Here is a 26,669-nt window from a genome sequence, read left to right on the forward strand (position 1 = left end):
GATGAAACATTGTACTCCAATTTTAAGTGAACAGGAGACATTTAGATATCAATACAATTTGGATCCAAATAAATGTAACCACAGACATTTGGCACTTTAGAAACAGAGCTGCTCTCTTTACCAGTCCAACATGAGAACTCAAATACAAGCATTTTCAATAAGCAAGTCCGTAAATGGATTTATTTGCTTTAACAGAACTTTGCAAGTTCCAACAAAGAAATAAAACTAACTGCAAATAAATATTAGAAATAACAAGGATACTAGTTTGTAAATGCTGGCAGAACTTGGCCTTTTTCCCAAGTTACAATGCCATCAGATTATTCTTCTAATAAGACGTAATTTATTCTTTATGCCTGAGGAAAAACCATAATCTCTATAAAGAAAGCTTGTTTCAGTTCATCCCATAGCCACACGTTTTTTATTCTAAACATCTTCTTGTTATGAACAGTTGTAACTTGAGAGATAACATAGCTGAGGTGCTAGTCTATGGTAAAATAATTGTCATTTTAAACCATGGTAGGTGTACTACAATCATTAATTATCAGCTTGACTAATTAGTATCAGTAGTGATCAATCTTTGCTTTCATAATTACTGCTGATGGCTGTACATGGTCTGCTTTATTAAAAATTCTTCCAGAAAAACACAGAGGAAATCCATAGCACAGCTGCAGTCTCTGGAAAATGATAAAAAAGGATCAGATGTCACAGAGAGGCCTCTTGGTATGTTAAAGACCAAATTCTACAGAACTATTTTTTTTGTTTATGTACTATCCAAACTCCATCAGCATCCACTTATATAAGCTGGTTTCCCAGTAGCATTTATTGTGGTATTAGCTCCAAAAGGAGAAAACTCATAGCCACATATAATTGGATGCCAAAACCTAATGAGCAATAAGCTCAAAGAAGCTTTTCAGGAGATCTAGTTATTTCCAGAGCATGAATACAACAGAGAAGAGACACTCTCATTATTGACAATGCTATTTGAAATGACAAAGAAGTAATTCTATAAATCATTGTCTGTACTTGAACCTCTTATACTAATCTAAGTGAAGGTGAGGAAGGTTTTATTTTTAAAAACACCAACACAAAACTATTATACCCCTTGCCTCAGTGTAGGTCAAATTCTTAAATCATCCCTGGCATAGCTTTCTGTGTCCCTGCTTCCATTTTAATGTGTGGGTAGTTAAAAATGTTAAATACCAGAAAAGAAGCCTTTAAATTTTTTTTTGTGACACATTGGAATATGACTTCAAGATTTGCAATTGCTTTTACATTATTAGATGAAAAATGCCTTTAGTCATAGGCCTCCATTAAATGCATAGCAGTTATTAATGAAACCTGTTATTTAATTATAAATTGAGATTTTTTTCAGATGTAGCTTGTGTGACATTTAAATTATAGACAGTAATAACAAGTAGACATAAAATGAGAAAAGAACCACACAGAACTCTTTGGAATAGAAAATGTTGTCCAAAGTTCCAGTCTTGGAAAAATTAGACTCTTAAGCACACCCATTAGGAGTAGTTTCACTTATGTAGTAGAATGGTTTTCAGTGGGAAACATTTAAGGTGGTCCCCAAAATTTTGATCCTAAGGCCAAATCTCTGTAGAAGTGCAGATTTTCTGTAGAAGTTTAACATTGTGAAAGAAAAAAAACTTGATGCCTTTGGAGGAAACAAGTGTATGACTGTGTCGTGCTGTGCAGCAGTAACTTTTATGTCCTTTCTCATCGGTATTTCTCTGCCCTTTCTGACAAATAATTCAGACATTTCTAATCTCTGGGCCACTTCATGCCTTGACTTCTTGGTTAATATAAGCAAACAGGTGCCAAATACACACTTTGTTTCTGTGACACCTCCTATGAAAGTCTACAGCTTAAACCAAAGCTTACAATTCAACCCTGTTACATCTGCTGTATGAGTGTAACCAATTTGCTCTTTTTACTCCATCAACCTAAATACTATATGAGCATTTTGGCTTTTATAATTTCTTTAATATTCCATATTGGTGATATAATTCATAAATTATCGCTTTTAAAATCTTTTAAACTGCTCCGACAGTAGTAGACACCTGTCCATCAGGTACATCAAGGCCATCAGTTTACATCAGATGAGAGGCTAAGCAGGCAGCAGTCAGGTATAATGTATTATCTATTGATCTGAGCTAGATTTTATACATAGGACCTACGGCTTTTACTGCCAACTCACTAAACTTACCCAGTTCCTCTCCAAATTCTTCTAAACACGAAAGCGTGACTTAGGAGGTACTGAGATTTATCTGTTTATTAGCATTTCAATTACCATTAGAAATACTGGGATAATTCATCCCATTTTCAAGAAAGCCCTTGAGAAAGAATAGAAAATGCAAAGCCGCATTGTCATTTCAGTTCATGTAGGCTGCTGCCATAAAGCAATCACCAATTAAATAAGGAAAACACGTTTTCAACATTTTTTAAACATATCTCTTTATGTAATACTATAACATACACTCTTTAGCTCAGTTAACAACTGAGATTTCAGAACCGAATGTTAGAAAGGCAAAGTAAAACCAACTTTTGAGTCACATTCTGGTATATCTAACTTAGTTTGGAATTACTAAAAACAGGTAAGCTTGAGGGACAAAAACTCTTATGACAGCGTTTTTGATAGCTACATGTAGTGGGTTGACCCTGGCCGGATGCCAGGTACTCACTAAAGCCACTCTCTCACTCTCCCTCTGCAACTGGACGGAGGAGAGAAAAAAATAACAACTAAGTCTTCACGAGTTAAGAGCTGGGAGAGGTCACTTACTGATTACCTTCATGGGCAAAACAGACTGAAAATGGGGATAGTACTGATATTTATTACTAACAGGATCAGAGCCAAAGAGTGAGAAATAAAACAATCTTAAAAACACCTTCCCCCACCCCTCCTTCCTTCCATGTTCTCCCTCTTCCTCCCCAGCAGTGCAGGGAGACAAGGAATGGGGGTTACGGTCAGTTGTTGTTTCTGCCGCTGCTCAGGGAGAGGAGTCCTTCCCCTGCTCCTGTGGGGTCCCTCCCATGGGAGACAGTCCTTGATGGACCTTTCTAGCGTGAGTCCATCCCTGGGACAACAGTTCTTCATGAAACTGCTGTCCCGTGGTCACTCCTCCAGGGGGTGCAGTGCTTCATGAATGAGCTGTATCAGTGTGGGTCCCCCACAGGGGCCACAAGTCCTACCCAGGAAAAACCTGCTCCAGCGTGGGCTTCCCTCTCCATGGGCTGCAGGTGGGTCTCTGCACGCCGATGGTCCTCCATGGGCTGCAGGGGCACAGCTGCTCCACCACGGTCTGCACCGCGGGCCGCAGAGACCTCAGCTCTGGTGCCCAGAGCACCTCCTGCACCTCCTTCTGCACTGACCTTGGTGTCGGCATTGTTGTTCCCATGTTCTCATTCTGCTCTTCCCTGGCTGGAATTCTTTCTACCCCACAACCTTCTGTTCTTATATACATTATCACAGAGGAGTTACTATTACTTCTAATTGGCTTGGCCTTGGCCAGCAGCAGGAAGTCCGTCCTGGAGCCAGCTGGCATTGGCTCCATGGGACAGGGGAAGCTTCTGGCAGCTTCTAACAGAAGCCACCCCTGTAGCCCCCCCTGCTGCTGCCGAAACCCAGCCACAGATATCTACTACACTGCACAAACGGTTAGCTGACTTGCAAAGCTTTCCCTACTTCTTCTGCTGTTTCATGTACAAAGTGAGAACAACACCAGGTTGGTCTCTTCTCCCAGGCAACTATCAGTAAGACAAGAGGGCATGTTAAACTCTGCCAGGGGAGGTTTTGGTTGGATATTAGGAATAAATTCTTTACAGAGAGAGTAATCAGGCATTGGAATGGGCTGCCAAGGGAAGTGGTAGATTCACTGTCACTGAGGTTTTTAAGATGAGACAGGATGTGGCACTTAGTGCCATGGTCTAGTAACCACAGTGGCGTTGGATCAAGGGTTGGACTTGATCTCAGAGGTCCTTCCCAACCCCGCTGATTCTATAATTCTATGATTTTGAAGGTGAAATTATTAATTACTATTAGCTACACGACTAATATTAAATTACAAGGGTACTTCTGCCTTAGGATAGATCAAGTGGCTTTTAAAGCTCTTCAATATCTTTGCCTTTATCAAGCTGTGATTGTTATTAATTAAATCTTGTCCAACCAAATTACTTAGCAACATGGGTTGTGACACAGGCACAATAACATCCGTTTCATGCTTTTTTTAGACAGATTTTGATTTGCTAAAAGCTTGCCCAAGTAATATGTAAAGCCTCATACAACGAAATGCTATGACTTGAAGTACGATGAACGTGGCTCATCTCTGCATGAGACAGCACTGGCCAGATCTATTTAGTTCTGTAGTTTACTCAGAAGACAATCCCTACTCATTAGAGTCCCTCACCTTTTATACATCCTTTAGGAATACTAATGTTTCAGGTAGTAGCTCAAAGCACTGACAATTATTTTGAGCACTGTAACACAGAAATAGTGTATAGAAGTGAGCACTGAAATGGAGTATCCTCTATGGGCATAAGTCAGGAGATCTCCCGGAAAAAGCGTTAGAGCAAAGGGCTTCCATTCAAATCACTGTGTTGTGGAAATGCTAACAGAAGCAAACTGTAGAATCTTATTTGCAAGACACCAGGCTATTTTAAAAAAACTGGACTCAGATCCATTGAACAAGTGATGCACTCTCAATTGTGGGATTTCAGTGTAGCTTTCTGGCCTGTAAAAACACCTAATGTATGGAAAAACTGATCCATCTCCCTCAACTTCCTCTGCCTTCCCATTTGATTACCCATTTCCCTACAGCCAGGTAATTAGGATTTACTTTATAATAATGATTCATAGGCAAACATTGATCCAGGGACTTCAGTCACAAGGTACAGTTGATTTACAGTCTTACCCGAAGAAATTCCTTTACATATGAGCTTTGATATGAAAAGTTCCTTATGATATGACAGACTGATTTGACCATACACATGCTAAGCAGTGTGAAGTAGAAACCATAAGGTTTTAGACTTTTGCAAATGTGAATAAAGAAAGATGTACATAGAACAAAGCTCTATTAGTGAAGATATCCTGGCCTATGCTGGACACCCTGACTTTTGTCTTTTGAACCACAAGACAGAAATAAAGAAAAGGAATTGCTTCATGATTGTTTTCAAACAAAAAAAAATGAACAGCTTTTTTCTCAAAGTATATAATAATTGTTTTATTTCTGATGGATTACATATTTGGAAGAAAGTAGGAATTACATAGCTAGAGCTACTACCACGAGATATTTTTAACAAAAAATCATGCAGGCTATTAACAGGACTAGAAGCCTAATAACTTTTTTTGATGGTCAAATCTGTTTTATGTCCCTCAAAATCCCATGTAATAGCTCTTATTGACTTGTGGTGACATTTACCAGAAAGGACAAAACTCTTCACTTATCAGCCCCTTGCTATTGAACTCAGCCAATACATTGCTCAGGACTCACCAAGCTGCTTCCAAATCTGGAGCCTAAAGTCAATAAAAGCTTTATAGGATTTTCCACTTTCCCCACAGGAGAAAAATAACTGTGAGTTTGTGGTTTGGGAGGCATTGATTAGGATATTGTTGGAACAGACGGTTGACCTAACTATCACAGACTCAGCATGAACTAGTCTTCTACGAAGAAGTATCCAGCAGAACAAGTACTCATTTCTCTAGCAACATTAAATATTTCAATAACTCAGATGTTCCACATTCAATATATTATGTCAGGAAACTGACTAAAAGAAAAAGGATTCACCATCTATTGAAGGCAAATTATCAACTTATGTAGAAGTTGAGTTCAGGAAGTTGAGAAAATTAAGTTTGCATTAAAAAAATTACAAAAAATAAAGATGTAGTATATTCCTGTGATTTTTATTTTTCAAGCTATTTATTTAAATAAAATTGGAAATGACCAAGACATGGTTCAGGCAAGTTAGGACACCCTCAGAGCATCAAAAGAGTAGTTTCAGACACTCTGCTATCCAATTCAAGACAGCAGGATATAAACAACATGGGACTGCTGTATTTGTAAGACTCCTGTTAACCCAGCTGTGATGCAGAATTCAGAATGCTTATTACAAGCTTCCTAGATGTTTAAGGACACTGTGTTTCTCTTGATCTTGGGAGTGGGGGGAGAGGAAAAAAATGTCATGCTTAATGAAAAATCTGTGTGGACCTATACCCAGAGACAGATCATCACAATAGCATATTGCAGTGAAAGAGTGTATTTTTAGGTACTTTAAGGATTGGAACTGTAGGCTTTTTGTGTAGAATTACGGGAATACAAGATGTGAGTGTCACACTGCCTCCTTTCTTTCTGACTGCATTTGGGTTTTTTTTCCAGAGTTGCTCCAGAGTTATTCACAATTCCAATTCTGAATTAATGAGGCATCCACACTTCCTCAGGGAAGATATGGTTTTAAAGTACTGCTGTTTATGTTCTGTGTGTGCTGTACAGTTGATCTTGACAATGCAGTTATACTGAAGAATGGGCACTTTTAGCAAAAAAATACCCCAAACAGATCTTAACATATGTTTCTCTGCCACTGACTGGGGACAGACTATACCCCTTGTCCCTAGGAATCAAAGTACTTCTCTAGCATGCTGTTCTGATAAAGAGCATTCATTAAGTTTTGTTGCTCTCAGAATGCACAGCTATGCTTCTTCACCATAAGAAAAAGTTTTCAATGAACCAGTTCAGAGGGGTCCAATGAACAAAAAAAGGCTGTATAAAAAGTCTCTGAATATATCTCATCATGTATCCACTTGTATGGATGAATGTGAATTAATTTTATATATACTAGCTCTGTTAGAATGCGCTCCATAGTGAATTCATTCAGCAATATAAATCAGAAAGGATTTAGGCACAGATGTACATATATGTATACCCCCCCCCACACACACATCCTCGTTTTCTAAACCAACAGAAGAGTGTATTGCATGATTCTTTCAAGAGCTGAGTGTATAAAGATTCTGTTTATTAACATGCGCTCCTGTCTCACGGCAGAAAACTAAATGCCTCATTACCTGATTATGTCTACAAAATAACTCTGTATCATTCTCATTTTTACACATGGAGCACTGAGGCAAAACATAAGTTGATTGCTCAAAGGGCAAATTATAGTTGACCCAGGATTGAATCCCAGCCCAAACCTCTAAGTACCAGATGATGCTTCTATAGTTTGTCTCTGAGACCTACTTCTTATAAAGGGAGGGAGGAGTTTTTTCTGAAAAGTAGAATTTTTTAAGAGCAACGGACTTTTGTAAGGTCATATAATGTCCTTAGTTACTTTAGTCTTTAAAAACTGAAAGAAGAATGCAAGGCAAGATTAAAGACATGACTGAGAAAGTGGGCATTTTAAGGTTGTGTGAGGGGAAAATCCTACAAAAGGCAGTAATGCAAGTCAACACAGTTATACTAATGTACAGTGGGCATAAATGAGGGGAAAAGGAAGCACCAAAGTATTTTCATCTTGCTTGCACTTTAGATGCCCATAATGTTTATGTCTATGAGCCAGTCACACATAATTCCTCATAAAGAAAAAAAAAATCTAAAAATGAATTTGTCTGTTTAATATTTGGAATGAGAGAAATTGCATTCTGTTAGTCCTTTTCTCTCACTCTCTTAGGGCAAGTAGCAAATTTCCTCAGATGTAGAAGTATATCCCATTATTTCATCTCCCCAGCTATTTTTCTGCCACAGTGGTCATATTCTAAATGCAACTAAGCATCTAAATAAAGCATGGAAAACTTTTAAAGTAACAAATTAATGAATCCATGGGTCTTTAGTGGTTTCTGCTCTCTAAGTCAGTTTGTGCCCATTTATTCAGTATTCTTCTCTTCAGACAGTTTTTCATCCATTTCATCATCCTCTCATTGACTCTAAGAGCCTTGAATTTGCATATCAACTTCTGTGAAATTTTATCAAAGCCTTGCTCAGATATAAGTGAATCAGATCGATAGCATCCCTAGTCTCTAATTTCTTTGTCCTGTTTGCTCCTTGATTAATTCTATGACATGCTTCTGACAAGATCTACTTCTCTAAACCCATGGCTCTTGGCTACTGCTTAAGAGACTTTTATCTAACACGCTAACAAGTTCATCCTTTATGAATAATTCTAGAAATCTTTCCCAAAACAGCAGTTAAATCTGCAGGCCTCTTGTTCTCTGCTTCACAACCTGAGTTAACTGACAGTGAACAAAACATCAAAATTATAGAATTCAGGCGGTGTCTGATGAAGTCAAGATGTCCTCTTTGTGCTTTGTACCTGTTTAGTGTTACATCTGTAAGACAAGGTTTAGGATGCGCCCTGTTGTCCAATCTGCTGTGGCATCAGTGCAAGATATAGCAGGCAAAAGAGACAGCAAATAAATTGACTTCAAAAGGCTGTTATGTGAGAGAGGATTTAGGCAGCAGAGATTTCTTTCTTGAGATGATATCACTTTCACAGAGTTGTAGAAAAATGTGGACAAAAACAACAGGAAAAGATAAAACAGACCATGCATTTGCCTAAGTCACATTATAACTGTATTTTGCCAGACAGACAGGTTTTGTCTAACCTATTCTTAAAGACATACACAGACAGATCAGCATAAGCTCCAGTCTACTACAGTGTGTCATTGTCTTCTTTCTGACAGAAAGCTTTTTGGTGGGACTCTTCACTGAAAGATGTGGTAGATATTAGCAATAGCTTAAAAAGTAATTAAGCTACATTCAACATTTAAACTAAAATGGCAGCTAAAAAGCCTGATACTGACACATCTTTGAATTCAGGAATTACCTAAATTTCTACTTACTAAATTCTGTGAAATACATCAAGAAGCATTTTTTCCCTATGTCTTACACCCTTCCCCTAAACACTTCCTGCTTGTTAGTGTCAGGGACAAGATACTGAACTAGATGGTACTGTGCGATGCACTATAGCTATCTTTTTGTTCCTACAGTCATGCTGGTCTGCACTGGACTCTCTCCAGCGGGTCTGCATCTTTTCTGAAGTGTAACTATCAATTTCAAAGCTCTCTAGCTTACACTGTCAAAAGCTCCATGTGACAGTCAGGCTGCTATCACTTGCAGTATGTAGGACTGCATTGCCACCTCCCCTGTCAGTTTTATATTTCCACTTGTTGCTTAAGAGTCTTTTGAGATCATAGATTTGGGCCTAAGCAATGCTTCTTTAAACTGGTATCCTCTGTATATCTGCAGAAATATCCTGTTGTCCACAATTGTTCTGAAGATGATGTATATTATCTGCAGTTTTAGCCCATCTTTTTGCAGCACTTTGACTCTCTTTAGTCATTGCTATCTATTCTTCGTATTAATATTATTCCCATCTGTTCCCTCGTAAGGACTCCAGTGAAACAGAAGCTCAGCTCCTTTAGAACTGCTTGCCCTCACCTAGGAGAAGGAGTTCTTTACTGTTTTTTCAGGGACCCAATTTTTCCCTCTTTCTTCTTTTATCACCAAGGCTACAAGCCTTGGCAACAGGGAAATATCTATTTATAGAACCAAGGAGTGAGAAGTGCAAAGACCTAGAGATGGACCAATTAGCGACTACTCTGTCTCGTTAGCATTCAGTTTAGGATAGAATAGAAAAGGCAAGTATGAAGATCATCTGCATGAGATACTGGAAACAATGAGACCAATCCGATACTGCCTAAGGAAAATATATAATGACAAAACAGTAACGGTTCCAAAATTGGATCCCGTAGAACCAGAGTATTAATGAAGGTTTCATTAAAGAGGTTTAACTGTAACAAGCTGGCTCCTCTGAAAGAAATATGGTTCATGCAATGCTAGATAACAGAGAAGAGATAGTTAATCTCTGCTGCAGAAACTGATGTTCATTGGGAACAAATGCTACAAACAAATCCTAAAAGAGGGGATTAACATGGTCTTTTTTAGTAAATATGTGACAAGAGCTCTGCTGGATACTTCTATTAAGCATCTGGGGTGAATGACAATTGAAGTTGCTGCTGAAATTTCTTGCACATGTTGCTTACTTAGGATGTTCTTCCACCTGAACTACAGCCTCATCTTGAATGAGTAGATGCTAAAATAGGGTATATGAAAACTAATTCTCTGTAGGAAATACAGATGAATTCAAGATGTAACACAGTTAAATTCAAACATATAAAACTAAACATGGTTAAACAGATATAATACTGAAACTGATAGAAAATCTGCAAGGAACAAAATTAGTACAGTACTGATTAGGAATAACCACTTCAGAATAAATGCACAATCTTGTATTACTGTGTCACTGACCAATATGTCAGTTGAAAACAGATCTAGGCCTAGTTTTTCCATAAGAATTTATTCAAACTGTTGTATTGTTCCTTACCTGCAGCTTTTCTGAGGATGCTTTCTTCACATTTTAAATGAAAACTCTGGTCGCTTGGAGAAACTTGTTACAGTGCAAAACATTTCCTGATTATGAAAAATGTGCATATAATCCAGGTCAGGAAAATGGACACTGATTAGTAAGAGCAGTAAGAACTTATGAGATGGTCAGTGAGGCCTTACCAAAACAGGGAGAGTAGCAGTTCAGGGTAGAAAATACGGTTAAAAGTTTGGACAAGGTTATGAAACCCAAGGTATACATTTTTTTCAAACATCCCATTTTGTTAGAGAAAGCATTAAGTACATAGGTAAATGAACTCTCAAGAAAAAAAAGAAAAAAAGGTACCTTTCTAAAAGAAGAGAGAATGAAAGCAAGAACAAGTCCAACATTGCTGTTTTCCAGCTGAAGTGCTGAAAATTCTCCTGAAACTTTCCCTATAAAATTGTTAAGATACACTCCCTTCCCTGCCCGTCCCCTGTCCCCCCACCATTAACTTCACAAATTAGGCACATGTATCTCCTACATAAGAAGGGAGGGATTTGTTAAATTAGGAGGTGCCACTCAGATCCTTTCTGGAAATTTCTCCTCCTGTAGTTTTCCCTAGAAAGTCTACAGGCTGAGGGTCTCCCCTACTGGACTGGCATTAATTCAGGAGAGCTTGCTCCAGATATGAGCCATCTGATTCTCCTGGGGATTCTTTCTCACTCTTCTCAAATGTTAGTGTTTAAATCTTTACCATCCCCATTACTTCTCAGCCTTTCAGAGTCAGGCAAGTTTTAATTTCACCAGAAATTTGACAGTTATCCTCAAAAGGCTCTTGGCAATTCAATCTGCCACAAGAGCAACAATTCACTCTCATCAACCAGGCTCTTCCAGAAGCAATTTTGGCTCTCTGTATGGGAAGTACAGAGTGTACTAGTGAAAAACAGATAATCAGGACTCTCGCTAGGTGATGACATTCACTAGCTGCAAATACAGAGGGAACATTAACGTCATTCTATCAACATACATCACAAGAAAGAGAGTTTGATGGTTAAGACCCTAGAATGAAACATCAGCAAACTCACCAGCCTCTGAGTGCCCTCGGAAATTACAGTACCTTTACATCTGAACTTATTCTGCTCTTTACTTATTTTTGTGGTCCTCAGGTCAGGGACCTGAATTTACTGTGCATTGAATTTACTGCAGTCACCCCCATTGTGTCATAAAACACTTCCAAGGTAAAGAGTTCATGAGTAGAGTTCACTGTGGAGCCCTAAAGCCATGGCACTAAAGATACTCTGCTCATGCCTTTGAAGTTCACTTAGGTAGTCACTCAATTCCCTGGCTAGCAAAGGACTGTCAGAAAGGGAGGGATTCAAATGAAGAGGGTTAAAAAGCTTATTAAGACGAGGACACCAGAAATGTGAGAACAGATCTGAAGAATGTTCAGAGACAAATACATAGCAAGAAATCCAAACAGACACAACAAAAAAAACTATCATCAATGAGAAACTTTCAATAACAGTTCTTTACAACCTTTTATTTTTTTTAAATTTCAAGTGTACCCTTTAATTTGTAAATCACAATGAACCCACTTCTCATTACTCTAAGCTGTGGTTTTTATGGCCTGTAGCTGAAGCAGTGCCCTTGTTTCAGAGATAATGCTGTTCCCTGATAAAAACTACACTAGTGCTCGGAAGTTTTAAAAAATGTTACATATTGTAATCCTGTCTCTGGGACATTCAAAATACCAGAATACGTGGCAGTCATATATCACCAGTGTCTGGTCAGACTTGCAACAGACTATGAAAGTGAGAATATTGTGTATTTTCCTCAACCTTCCATTAGGACTACTAGAGGAATTTACTAGGTGAGAATTCTGCCATAAAACAGCAAAAGATCTTGTTCAGTGTTAGAAGAAAGTTTGTAACTCCAAACCACACTCTCATGACCTGAACTGTACTCCTTGATGAAAACTGAGCAAACTTCCTTTACAGCTTACTCAGGGTCTAGTGTTGCTCCTTTTGAAATGGAATGGCAGTGTTCCCATGCACTCCAATTCACAGAGCTGGCTCCCGTTTTGTCAGTTGAGTCCACCTTCAAAGGATTACATTGTTTTCATCTTGAACTCTGAAAACCAGGCTAGTTTTTCAGTGTTTTGAGCCGTATTTATGAACCTGTGTGGTACAAGCAGCATGCAAGGGATCAGTCACACAGGTCTTTTGTGGTTTTACAGGAGAAATAAGCTCACAAACTGAAGGGGCTACAGGGGTTAATTGGTATTCAAGTTTGAGACCAAATCATACCAGTCATTAAAAAGAGTTTATTTAAGGTCTATGAATCATCACAAGAATGCTATCCTTTGTACCTTCATAATCCCTCCCCTAAATATCTCCATTTTCAGATCCAGCTTTCCAAAAATACTGATAAAATTCTGAAATGGGTAATGATCTGAAAATTTTCTGGGTCTTGAGGTTAACGCCCTGACTTGCCATTATGATGTCAGTGAGTGAAGGTACTAGAGTACACTATGCACTGAAGTAATTGCCTACAAAGAATAAAACAAGGAAGAGCCCTAGTAGGTCCTAGACTTACAGTTTTAAAACTTTATTGCCCATTAAAAGGCAAAGTTGCAAAATTGCTGTTTCCCTCAACATTTTTCTTAAAGTGTCAACCACAGCTATGCTAGCTACATGGTAAATGCATGAGGTTGGACTGCTTTACACTAGGTATCCAGCTGGAGGAAACAACATTGTGAGCTAATATATAGACAGTGGAGCTTTACAAACAAAATGCCTCACTTCATCAACAGCCCAGCTCCAACTGTTTTGATTTGTGACATCAGAAAACTAATGCTGACTACTTATTAATGGGGAAATGTGCACCTTCCTGGGTGCACTACCCCTAATGAACCTGATTGCTAATTAGACATGCTCTCAAATAATAGTTTTTAAAAACTAGCATATCTGAAAGGAAATATGAAAGAGGTTTACAGATTGTTGCTTTATAAGCGTTCTGAAAGGTGAAAAAAAGTGCAAGGAAAAGGTGATACTGAAACTCTGAGGTCAGCCACAGAGCAGCAGGCATCTCGATCATTTAATTTCTATTTATTTTTCTTCTTTGTGGCACTGACATTTCTGAGAAGTCTGTATCCATGCAAAAATTCAGGCCTGTTTGGGTTACAAAGTGATTATGTATATAGTTAATTTCACTTTGGGACAACCCCCCTGCATTTTATCAGTTTAACATGACAGACAAAAGAGAGGGAAAATAATAACAAAGTAAAAAAGATCACTACACTTGGAACTCTAAGAAAAGGTGATTAATAATCTGTTATGTTCTAGGCCTCTTTATCAGCTATTTCTCTGGCAGCACATTACAATGGCGTTTTCCTAAAACAGGAGAATTTCACTGTGACACAGAGATGGTTTTGCCACCTCATTTCTGGTCATTATATCATGGTGTTCTAGACAATATAAGTGTAGAGAAAGAGCTTCTTCTGACTGCAGTTCAGTCTTCAATGGTCATTACAAAGGGTGGTAACTGAGATGGGATAAAAGTGTACACAAAATAGCTCTTCTCTAGGAGAGATACAGTTTTTGAGTAGCTGGTTTCGCTTTCCTTTATTTTATGTGTCATGTGGAGGAAGCCACAGCCTCAGAGTTACTCACTCTTCTCTGCCAGCACTTTTGGTAGGCTAATCACAATTTCATAAATAAATCAACCCAAATAAGCCGTAATTTCATTAAGCAGTTTTTACCAACAATAACTTTCCAACATACGCATTTTTAGAAATTGTGGCCAAACACACAGATTGGTAGTTCTCTCTTCTTCTTACCCAAACACACCTACAACCTTAATCCCCAGTTGCAAACAGTCTGTATAAAGCATTTTTTGTGTGAAATAATCCCACAGTACATGACCTTGCAATTTTTAACTTAAATTAGGATCAGGCAGAAAGACATAGAACCTCTGAATCAGAACGGATTTTTCCAGCAAGTTTCATTTGCTAACATACCCAATTCAAGATTAGATATGTGATTTCACTTCAGAAAAGTACAACATTGATTATTATCTTATGTCTTTTTCCTTTATTCAACATACAATACCATCTCAAGGACCCTGATGTTTTTGCATCCGTGTAACAGGTGAGGAGTTACATATATGCACAGTATTTTCACTAGTGAATTCTTTGTGCACGATGTAGGGTCATGGCTGTTCTTTATTTGTTTGGCAAATTGATTACAGCTCTTTAAAGCCTCTCAAGCAACACAAAACAGACAGAAGAATTATGAGCTAGTTTAATGCATTTTACCTTGAGAGAAGGAGCTCGTAGCTCAGAGAAGCAGGTAGGAAATTATATATACACACAGCCTTCAGATTGAGGCTTTCACTGCAAGCTGCATGACTAAATCAGAGGTTTATTAGTACCTTGTTGATGACTTTGCTTTGCAAATTTACTGGGGTAGGAAAAAGGTTGTTTGCTACCCGTTAGGGCGATGTGTAGCTGAAATATTTATCAAACCACTGTAACTGGCTGACATATGTTCTTCAAAGAGCAATCTTAAAAAAATCAGATTGAGGTATAACTGGGCTAACTGACTGAGTTTATCGTGTGTTTGTTACACATATTATATTAGCTAAAACTATAAGCAAGATTTCATATTAAATTTAGATTTCAATCCAAAACTAAATTTCATGTAGTATCTGAGGCTGGGCATAGTCATTCCAGTTTTGATATTTGGTATCTGAAGCGATTTTTTCCATTATCTAACAGGTCATGGCAATTTGGCAGCCTGGCACATTGTCATAGTTTAACCCCAGCCATCAACCAAGCCCCACACAGCTGCTTGTTCACTCCTGCACGACTGGGACCAGGGAGAGAATCCAAAACACAGCCCCATACCAGCCACTGGGAAGAAAATTAACTCTACCCCAGCCAAAACCAACACACACACGGAACAGGGAAATTCTTCAGACTGTGTGCATAACAGATCTGATATATCCTAGGCATGACATTCCACGTAGAGTTGACTGGGGATACAAAATGGATGTGCCTCAAACACATTAGTATCGCCAAAAGTGATGATCCAAAATCATCAAGAAGCAAGTATGTTTAATTTGCTAAATGCCTCCTGCACTGTCACAGACTCTCACTTTTCAGGGCAAGTTCCCCAGGATATACACCTTCTGCTTTTCAAACAGGAATACCAACCTGGAAGATAGAATTCAATTAAGACACTGTAAGGTTTAGTGAGGACAAGACCCAATCAGGCTAGACTAGACCAGAATACCAAGCTGGAAGGGACCTTGGGAAAAGTAGGACGAGATGGGCCAGCACCCTATCTGGCTGAATTTTAGAAGTGTCCAATATTGGAGAATCTGCCACTTCCCTGGAGAGATTATTCCAATGGCTGATTGTTCTCATTGTGAAAAACTTTCTCCGGTGTCCAATCAGAATCTCCCCAGATGTAACTTGTCCCCATTCCCTTTCCTCTTTTCCATGAGGCTCCTGGTAAAAAGGCAATCTTCATCTGTACCCACCCCTGAACACTGGAACATGGTGATAAGGTCTCCTCTAAACCATCTTTTCTCAAGGCTGCATAAACCCAGCTCTCTCAGCCTTTCCTCTTACAACAGGCTTCCCAGTGCTTTGATCATCTCTGTGGCCCTTCTCTGGACTCTCTCCAGCCTGCCCCCATGAGTTATGATTCTGAGGCACTAGGCCAGATCCTCACATTCTTTTAAGGCTGATGCAGAACGTGGAGAGCATTAGGAAGGCTATATTTTAATTAGCTGTACGATAGAGTTTGTATAATTTTTGAAAGTAATTTTTATGGTTTTCATGCATTTATTAAATCATTTATTCAATCTGTAGTGCCTTGTTTCAGAAAGTCACTAAATAGGTTCTTGTTAAGATTTCTGGCACATTATTTCACTGTCAAAGACTGACCATATTCCCTCCCGTCCCGTGCCCCACCTTTTTTCCTCCCTGAGAACTGCTGTATAACTAGTACTTCCAAAAATATCCATTCGCCCTCTGATTGTCAAAATTCATGTACTGTTTTCAATCACTGAAAACAGATGCTTACTATTACACCATTTGCAATTTGTTGGGGGCATTTCTTGCCCATGTAAAAAAGTATAGTAACACAATAGTCTGGGAAAAAAGTGTTTATATCTGGTTTGAAAACTAGATGCCACAATTGAAGATGTCACTTACAGCAGAATCTGTATATCCACTACTCAGCAATGAAATGCAAGTGGCAGCACTTGCAGAAAGCAGAATATTTAGGTTGCTTAAACCTAAAAAAAGACTGAGAGAATGTCAAAAGGAGAAATAAAACACAGTGACTGCTGTCATTCTACGACAAATGCATTGTGTATACTGAATAGATAATTAGTGACTGTAAATCTCCTGTAAGTGAGGAAAGAATGATTTTGAATTAATTTGAGACACCACTAAAAATACCTACTCTATTTCCACTGGTACTAAGTACAAGGTAAACAGAAAGACTGGGACAGCAACTAATTGAAAATATGTCACTAAATCAATTCTATGCTTTCAACAACAATAATATTTTCTCTTCCTATCCCTTTTGAGAGGGAAAAGCAGGCATATGAGAAATCCAAACACAGTTAACAAAAGTCTGTAGGGGAATGGACAACTTTCAAGGGAAAATAAATGTACAGAACAGAACTCATCAGTCCAAGGAACAGACTAAGAAGAGGAAACATGACACAAGTACACAAAGAATGAATATCATGGCTAATAAGAACCATGATACACCTATTTATCCATGATCATTCTACAATTATAAAACACACTTTAGCATCACATAGATTTAAAAAAGTTGGGTAGCAAGATTTTACAGCCTCATATGAATATGATGATCTTCAAGACTAACAAGAGTGTTCAGACCCTGGGGACAATGAGGACAGTTTACAGTGGGAAAACAAAGATCATAATTCTTTGGGTTTTAGCATAATCCAAATCCAAATTTGTTTTTAGAAGACATGATCTTCTGCTGCATGCTGGTTATTCTCAGTGTCTCCCACTGCAATTTTTAATTTGCTAATTTATCTAGATCTGTGGTTTTGATCTGTTACGGTACTTCCATCATGCCAAAAATCACCTAAGTTATTAGCTTAATAAAAATCATGGGTTCTTTTCTCCCCATGACACCATTACCCTTTTCCTAGAATAATCTGAAGTGTGTATTACCTGAAAAATACTTGCACTACTCTGTGAAAACAATAATGTTTTGATATAATTGGATGTCAGAATTTCTATCTTCATTTAGGAGCAGGCACTATATTTAAGGTAAAATTATGGCAGAGAAAATGACTTGTTAGTACAGGAACCTTAGTTTCAAGTTCCTTCTAAGGGCTCTTCTTCCACTGTTTCTTAGGCAGGCAGCAGAGAGCTGAACCTTATTTGGAAGTACAGACTGTGCCAGATGGAGCAGGCTGGTTTAAAAATCAAAGGAACACAAGGGCCTGTTTTCTGTAGGAGATAAACACAAAATGTTCTGTGCTGCCAGCACTCATGAGCCCTCCTGTACCTTGGTGCAAAGGCATCACTTGGCTTTCTACTGCTCTGACGCCCACTTTGGCTGAGTTGCACCAAGACCAGGAATACCATCATCATGTCAACCTTAACACCATTTCCAAGTGTTATCTGTGAGTGTAAAGTACTGGTCTTAATTTGCTGTATTTAAAATAATTACGTTCAGTGCCTGAAATACTACAGTGAAAAGCTATCTGCAGAATGATGTGGTCTCCACATATAAATATCAGTTTAGCTTTAGAAAAACTCTCAAATTGAATTGACATTGTGTGGTACTTTTTTCTTGGAAAGGGTAATGGTGAAGAGAGGACCAGGTGGGCAGAAGCCTTAAGGCATTCAGTCTGCTCTGTTCAGATCCAAGAACTATTTGGGTCTCATACAGAAGGCACAAGCACTACGAAGAGTGGAAGAGAACTGAAAGAATTAACTACACATGAAGGTCTGTCTTTCTCTGATATTAATGTCAGAAGTCTCACCAAAATCCTCATGAAGGTCACAAGATTTTTTCCAACTTTTTACTGGACTCATTATTCAGACTCATTATTTTTTTCCCTCTCTTGTATAATAACCACCTCATAGCAGGTACTTAATGTGAAACAGCAATACAGATAATGTGAGTAATTCTTAAAGATACAAGCTTGATAAAATTCCAATTTGAACTGGTTTTTTATTTATTATTTTCATTCCCCAAACCTTCTTATAATATCTCTGCCAAGTTAGGACTTGGTCTTGAGGCAGTAAGATGAAGAGTTCATTATGAACTTATAAATACATACTAGATATCTACTACATAGATCCACAAGCAATTATTTTCCTACCTTCACAACCATTTGTCTGCAATATTATAATGATAAATAAAGGTTTCCTCTGTAATTCTGGATAATTTTGTTACTTCACAGTGCAGGATTGAGACTTATAAGCATATGAGTCAGAAATGTTTTCACAGAGGTTTCAGCACTTTCATGGTTTAACCCCAGCTGTCAACTAAGGACCACGCAGCCACTCACTCATTCCCCCACCCCCGCTCCCCCGGGGTGGAGAATTGGAAAGAAAAGATAAACTTCTGGGGTGAGATAAGAACAGTTTAATAACTGAAACAAAATAAAATATAATACTAACGCTACCAACATTAATTGCAATGAAAAGGAGAGAGAGGTAAAACCTGAGAGAAACAGATTGGTCACCACTCACTGACTGATGCCCAGGCAGTTCCCAAGCAGTGGTCCCAGACAAACCACAGAATCATGAATGGGTAATCAAAATCAAGAATGGGTAAGGTTGGAAGGGATCACTGGTAAGGTCATCTGGACTAAACCCTTCTCGGAGCACATGGCACAGCATTGCATCCAGACAGATTGTATCCCCAGTGAAGGAGACTCCACAATCTCTCTGGGCAATCTGTTCCAGTGTGCAGTCATCCATACAGTAAAGTTCTTCCTCATATTTAGGTGGAACTTTCTGTGGATCATTGTCTGCTTTTTGCCTCTTGTCCTATTGCTTGGCACCACTGAGAAGAGCCTGGCTCCATCATCTTGACGCTGTCTCTTCAGATACCTATAGACATTGATCAGGTCCCCTCTCAGTTGTCTCTTCTCAAGACTGAAAAGGCCCAGTTATTCTAGCCTGTCCTTCTAAGAGAGATGGTCCAGTTGTCTAACCATCTTTGTTGCCCTCCACTGGACTTGCTCCAGGAGCTCCATGTCTCTCTGATACTGAGGAGCCCAGAACTGGACATTGCACTCCAGTTGTGGCCTCACCAGTGCTGAGCAGAGGGGCAGGATCACCTCCCTCAACCTGTGAGCAATGTTCTTCCTAATGCCCCCCAGGATACCACTGGCCTCCTTGTGTCCAGTTCTGTGCCATCGTCTGTTGACAAAGTAGTGATTGGTCAAAGGTTGGACTCGATGATCTCAGAGGTCTTTTCCAACCTAATTGATTCTGTGTGATTCTGTCCTGGCCATGCTCCCTTCTGGCTTCCTGTGCACCTGCTCACTGCCAGAATGTGGGAAACTGAAAAGTTATTGATTTAGAGTAAGCACTACTTGTCAACTATCAAAACATCAGTGTGTTATCTACATTATTCTCAGACTGAATCCAAAATCCAGCACTGTACCAGCTACTAAAAAAATTAACTTGATCCCATCTGAAACCAGGACAACCAAGGACCAGACTGCACATAATACAGCCTTTTTCTTTCATCTAAATTCAAAGCCCTTTTCTGAACTAGTTCAAAGAGTGTGATCTCTAATTTAGCCTTTATATATCCTTGCAAGTAACCAGTAAACTATGAGCCCAAGAATTTCATAGTTTGTTGGGGAATTTTTGAATCGTTTAAGGAGAAAAATGTATCTACGTGCATTATCCTGAGGCCTCTTCAGTTTTTCCTTTTGGGGGTTACTTTGGCAAATGTTATGGAAAAACATGCTGTACTAATGACACCACACTGCTAGAAACAATTAAGAAATCTGAAGGACTAGAAAGGCGTCCCATCTTCTTACCATAACAACAGCAATAATATGTTCTATTGAACTCTTGATCATATTGAATATGATAATCAGATGATAATGTTACTAATAGCTACAACCCTTTATCAATTTGACTAGGTAAAGGTATTTATTGGGGAAGACTATGATAGGTTTACGTAAAGCTGGTATATACACAGAAATGAAGCCATGTGAAATGAGTGGTGTCCCTTAGGAGTCTGTAATGGGACCAGACCCATTTAACATTTTCATAAATGACATACCCAGTGGGATCCCTGGAAAAACACAAGGTCAGATTGCATGGGGGTCTGAGCAACCTGATCTAGCTGAAGATGTCCCTGCTTATTGCGGGGGAAGAGAACTAGATAACTCTTGAAGGTCCCTTCCAACCCAAACTGTGCTATGATTCTACAACTCCATGAAATACTGTGTTTGAAGTTTGCCATAATTAATCTGGATAGGAAGTCAAAACAGGGCTCAGCAGAGCTTTAGTAATGTTTCTGAGTGATCTTTTAGTGTCTTAAAAACAAAGTTTGTTTGAAGAATAAAGGGAGAAATCTGATTACCACCCTAGAGGCCAGACAAGTCAGTGGAAGTCTAAGCCATTCAAGAGTTCCCTCACTTACCAGAACTTGTATCATAAGAAAAAAATTTATGTTATTAAAATAATTAGTTATATCACACCGTTCAAATGTTTAAATGGCATTAGCAGAGTCACTGAATGACAGATACCCAGTATTTCTGGTGTTGATAGATTTTCACAAAGTGCCATTCATCAGTCTTGGCATAATTATTCCTATTGAAATAGGAGCCACGCATGTTAACACAACATGTACATGGCATATAAGGTTTAATCAAAATAATGATATTTTTGGATTTCTGATTGACAAGCTCTTTTTGCTGTTCCCTTAGATCAGCTGTGACATTATTAGCACACACACTTCTGATCAACATATCAGTAAATTTCAGGGTTGTTCTAACCATGATTTATCCACAAAAATGGGTCAAAATATTGTTTGTCATGCAGGTCTGTTAAACCCCTGCATAACAGATCATGCTGCTGTGTTCCAGCCATGTGGACCCTCCCTGCAAAGAAAAGATGATCTCTGCATCTCTTCAGCAGATGCTGTAATACACATTAATACATGTTCTGGAGACCTGGGCTGTTGGAAACAGTGATATCAGCTGCTTTCAAATACTGAAAGAGAAGCAGAAAACCAAAATACTCATTTTGGAAGAAGGAGTTTTTTAATATAATTTCAAACCTAGAAAATCAATATTGATAACTTGGTTATTAAAAACAAATAATAATAAACAGATAGATTTATGTTCATAAGCTTTTCTCACATCTGGAGGAAAAATGTGCTTTGAAGAGTTTTGTTCTGAGCGCCAGTTGTGAGCCGATATAAATAAAAATAAAGAAGAACAGTGTCGAAACTTCGAGGATGGCTATCAAAATTGGAAGTGACTGGTAAGCCAGAAGCCAGCTTCTCAAAATTGGCATTCAAGAAGGATCCTTCTTAGCAAAAGACTTCTTTTTCTGGTCACAACAAATCATTCATTCATACATAAAATGCAGAAAATGCTGAAGCTCACCTTTTGGAAATGTACCTTGACATCCATTTTAAGTAAGCCTACTCTTATCATCACAAAGGCCTACCAAGTACTAAATGTAGAGTACTGTACTTCCAAACCCACTCCTATTCCATTTAATTTTTCTTTTTTTTAAATCCACATTAAGTAGTGATAAGGTTAAAACATACAGAGAAGGTGAAAAGTACTGAGGAAATAAAAGCGCTTCTTTGTAAATAACATTTTCAGTACAAATTCTGTCATTGCCACAACATCTGATGAGCACTTTGCAGTCATACTTTCACAGTGGTGCTGATATTCTTGTACTACACAGCACTGTTATTTGTGCAGAAAGCCTCAATTATTTCACGGCACTTGGTCAGAGATAAGCTGTGCAAAAGCCATTCTCTTTTTTAGAGAGTGATGTATATCATTGCAGAAGGGAGTATGACCATCACCTGCCAACTGTGTTGATAAAACATGAGACAGGCATGCAGCAAGGATTCAACTTCTGATCATAACTTCAGCCTTTCCAAAATAATGGTACACGTTATTATACACATCACAGAGGAACAGAAAATTATGCAAGATACTTTACAGAATTCATTTTTAACTCGGGAAATGCATGCATGTGAGACAGCATGAGGGACAGAAATGACAATCCCACTGCAGTGAGGGGACAACAGCAAGTTGTGCTTATTTCAATGCTTGAGAGTCTTTGTAGCAAGAAACCCAAAGCAACAGCTATGGGGAAAGATGAAAGCTATCACAACCAACAGTGTCAGTGTTAATGAGGAAACAGTATCAATGCAAACTCTCTGTTGGCCACATGAGTAGGACAATGAAGCTCAATCTGCTGAATGTTCCAAAAACAAAATGACAAATTAAGCATCATCTAACACTTCTAAGAGTACGACAACAGCTTTTGTGTTTCCTGCCGAGAACCATATATTATCATGGAACACATGTAAATACACATTGTATATGCCAGAGCAATTCTTCACCCATAAAAATGCACCCATTCAAAGTCTGACAGGCATAAATGAGAAGGTTTAAAAATTTCCAGCAGAAGTAGCAATAAAATAAAATACACAGTGGATATTGTTTCTATTGGTTACCTTCACAAACCAGTTAATGAACAATATTAAAAACCATCTATAAAGGTGTCCTACAGATGACAATTTTTACTAATGATCTGTAATGCTTGAGATATTCAATAGAATCAAGAGGTATGTTTTATTACCACCAAATGCAAGATCAGAGAAAAGAATATACATCCCACTTACTGAGAGAAACTATGGTGTTTCACGATAAAGAATGTTTCTGAGAAGACCTGATTATAAGTAGAGAACCAACTGATACTACTGCACCTTAACCAAATATCACAGATATTTTAACAGTGCAAAAGGGTGACATCTGTATTATGGGCAAGTGAATTTTATAATGTGAGCCTTCCAATACTCTTCCAACTAACACAGTGGATGTAGGGTACTGAAAAACTAAAGACCTTGCAAGAAGTTGCACAAAATTTAACCCTCTGGACGTTCTGGATCACAGAATAATGTGTTTTGTCTTGGGAGGGGCACAACTAATCACATCAGTAGTTATGTTTTGCAAATGTTTTCTTGATCAACTTGGCGCATGGAACACTCAACAGGGCAACCACCATACTTACAACTGCAAGAATCATGCTGAATAAAAAGCTGATACGCAGACCTTGGCAAAGGTACGGTTACTTAATCTCCAAAACAGGTCGGTAATTTGTCACATCAGCCCTTTTATGAACCATCAACCTCATTATCGCAGTTCACTGCACAAACTGCCCTTGGGAGTCCAATACTAATAGTGTGCAGAGAGAGGTAAGACACACAGTCCAAACCATCTCATTATAGATCCACTTTAAAGAAACACTTACATATTAGGGTGAAACAAGGATTACATTTAGGAAAACAAAAATCAATACAAGGAACCCAAAAGCTAAATGTGTTTTTTCAAGTAATACCATCAAAATGAACTCTAAGAACCAGCCCAGGAAACCACTCATGTGACAAGTGTCATTGATCTTGCTGTTAGTGAGCCTGTATGAATAGCATCATTATACACTCCCCATGATTGGTAAAGGCACAGCATGAGAGAAGAACTGCATATCTGAAGACGAATATGCTTTAAAACAAAAGATATAAAGGACCTTCAATTCTGCATGCATGTGTCTGCATTATTCTCCAGGTGTAAGTCACAGCACTGCCTAAGACCTCAAGCCTCTAAGTTGTTGGGTGCTCTGGGGAGCTCTTACGGCTTTTACTGAATTTGTGGGGAGCTGAGTATATTTAGTGCCTTCTTGGCATCACTGATGCAAATTTCCCTCTATGCAGTTTTGAAAATGTGTGGCACAGTAAAGCAGAGATGAAGTTTGCTCATTAAATTCCATTAACAGCATTAAATACTCTAAATAGGTACCACAGCTCTGTTTTTTTATATAACTACTGAAGCATAAGAGGATAATCAGTCTTTTTCTTAAGGATGAAGCCAATAAAGTGTGACAAAACTTAAAATAAAATCAATTTTTTGGGAATTACGAAATACTTTGTTCTGTTTAATATCGCCAAGGTAGATCACCCCCAAACCTCTCATGCTTTATCTACTTTAAATTCACTTGCTTTTTTACTCTTAAATTTCATCTTGGCCCTATTATCCTCTTTGTGACACCACTGTGATATTCAATAGGAAAAAGGTAATTCTTCAAGTGTCTGAAATAGCATTTTGAGAATTTAATACGGACAGAAATTTTGTATCAATTTTACATTTTTCAGTTTATCTTTAGATCTGAAAACAACTTACCCATGAAAAGAAAAAAAAAATTGAGTTACATTAAGTTGGATTGGAGGCTGGAAAAGAATAGGAGGAGCTACCAAACAGTACTATGGCTTTACTTCCAAAATTTAACTGTTTTATAGGCTAGCTTAGCAAAAAATGCAAGATGATAGCATAATTTTTGGTTAGTTCCCAGCCCACAGAGAAATAATGCACACCCATAACTGGTTTTGTTTGCACAGATATGCTGCCCTAAACTGACTTCACATTCTTCACTACATTATATCTAGTGATATTTTCCCTATTTACTTTTCCATATACTACCTTGGAAGTAGATCAGCTAGAATTGAAATACAGTAGGTTTCAAACCATGGGAATCAAAACCACAGATGGAAAAAAAAAAAAAAAAAGAGTTTCCATGATTTTTTTACCAGCTTGTACCAGGTAAGTCTCTGACTCTGGAACAATTGTTTCTATTGTTGTATGAAGGTTTCATTTTTTAAAATGCCAACCAAACAACCTGTTGTACAAACGGGTAGTTCTGCTTCCCTCCATCCTTCTTTCTTTCAGCCCTTGTCTGACTGAGCAATAACCAGTTCACACTGGAGGCTCACACAACATGAGTTCCCAAAAATAGCTCATTGTGGGGTCAGACAAACCCTAGAGCCAGCCTAGAGGATGAGATGGGATCATGTTTGTGAAAGAAGCATGTTTGGTCCAAATTTCTCATTAGACAGGCTTACTGGTTAGGCACAATCTCAGAAAGCCTAATTTTTTTTTTTTCAGAAATATTTTTTTGTAAAATATACAGTGATTTGGAAGTCTGTCCTCTAACAGTATTTGTAGAAAATGTCAGTGCCTCCTCTATAACACTCTGGTAAACTCAGCACATTAATACAAATGTGCTTGATGCTTCCTTCTGCTGTTACAGGTGTTTCTTATTTCCCCTGCACCTTTTTTTTTCAACGGCTCTACACATCATATTTTAGAACATGAGGGACTAAAATGTTATATATTCATATTTTACTCCTTGGATCAGCAGTTTAATTATTAACATATAATCTTACAAACATTCAGTACTACTGACAATCACACCTAAACACAAAGAGTTATTATCTACCTTTGAGCTTGCTCGTTAAAGTCTGTTTTCTTCCCATAAGGAGCTGGCAAGAGGTGAGGATGTCTTCTACTACCTGCACAGATCCTGAATAAACGTGTCCATTTCCTTTCCTTTAGTTTCCCCAAAATAATGAAAACAGTGTCTTGCCTTGGTTAACTTGACTCTTATCCCTGACACAGAAGAATAGAGGCGAACTAAAAACTGTGGCCAAATCTCGGAGAGTGCCATGAATTGCTAGGGCTGAAATGTACTGTGAACTGCTTTCATATTTGTGTGATACTTCACGTAAAAAACCCCCATCGGAGTTAGTAGAAAAATGCATCTACTCTCTCTAACACTTCAAATCTTATATGAAAAATATCTCAAGTTGCACAAGGAAAAAACTGAAACAACACACATAAGAGAAATGTGTGATGTCAGCTACAAAAATATCTCAGATACGATTGTATGAAGAGGTCTTTTTGGAAAGTAGAGTTATTCCCGAGTAGCGTAAGGGCTTCTCCCTCCACTTTTCCATTCTCTCCAACACTCAAAGCCCAGGTAGGAGTCATTTTGAAGTTTTCTCTTAGAGAAGAGTGAGACAAACCACAGCACCAATAGCCTCGATTGAATTAAAAGGGACAGAGATTCTCTTAAAAGCATCCTTCTGCTTCAGGAACAAAAGAGGCAAAAAGCAGAGTAACACGGTGGGGCTCACAACACTCCCAAGGAACTGTGAAAAACAAAGCGTTCATTGCTGACGAGAGCACAGAAGAGA

At 38.3% G+C, this 26,669-nt stretch overlaps 1 long non-coding RNA gene across 3 annotated transcripts in view; it reads right to left on the reverse strand.

Moving 5' to 3' along the window:
* Positions 1–26,669, reverse strand: part of LOC113993505 — a 126,279-nt gene that overhangs the window by 99,312 nt on the left and 298 nt on the right. The window lies entirely within an intron of this gene.

This window comes from Pipra filicauda, unplaced genomic scaffold (assembly GCF_003945595.2).
Source record: "Pipra filicauda isolate LSUMZ 115617 unplaced genomic scaffold, ASM394559v2 scaffold111_size4109106_pilon, whole genome shotgun sequence".
NCBI classification, from domain to species: domain Eukaryota; kingdom Metazoa; phylum Chordata; class Aves; order Passeriformes; family Pipridae; genus Pipra; species Pipra filicauda.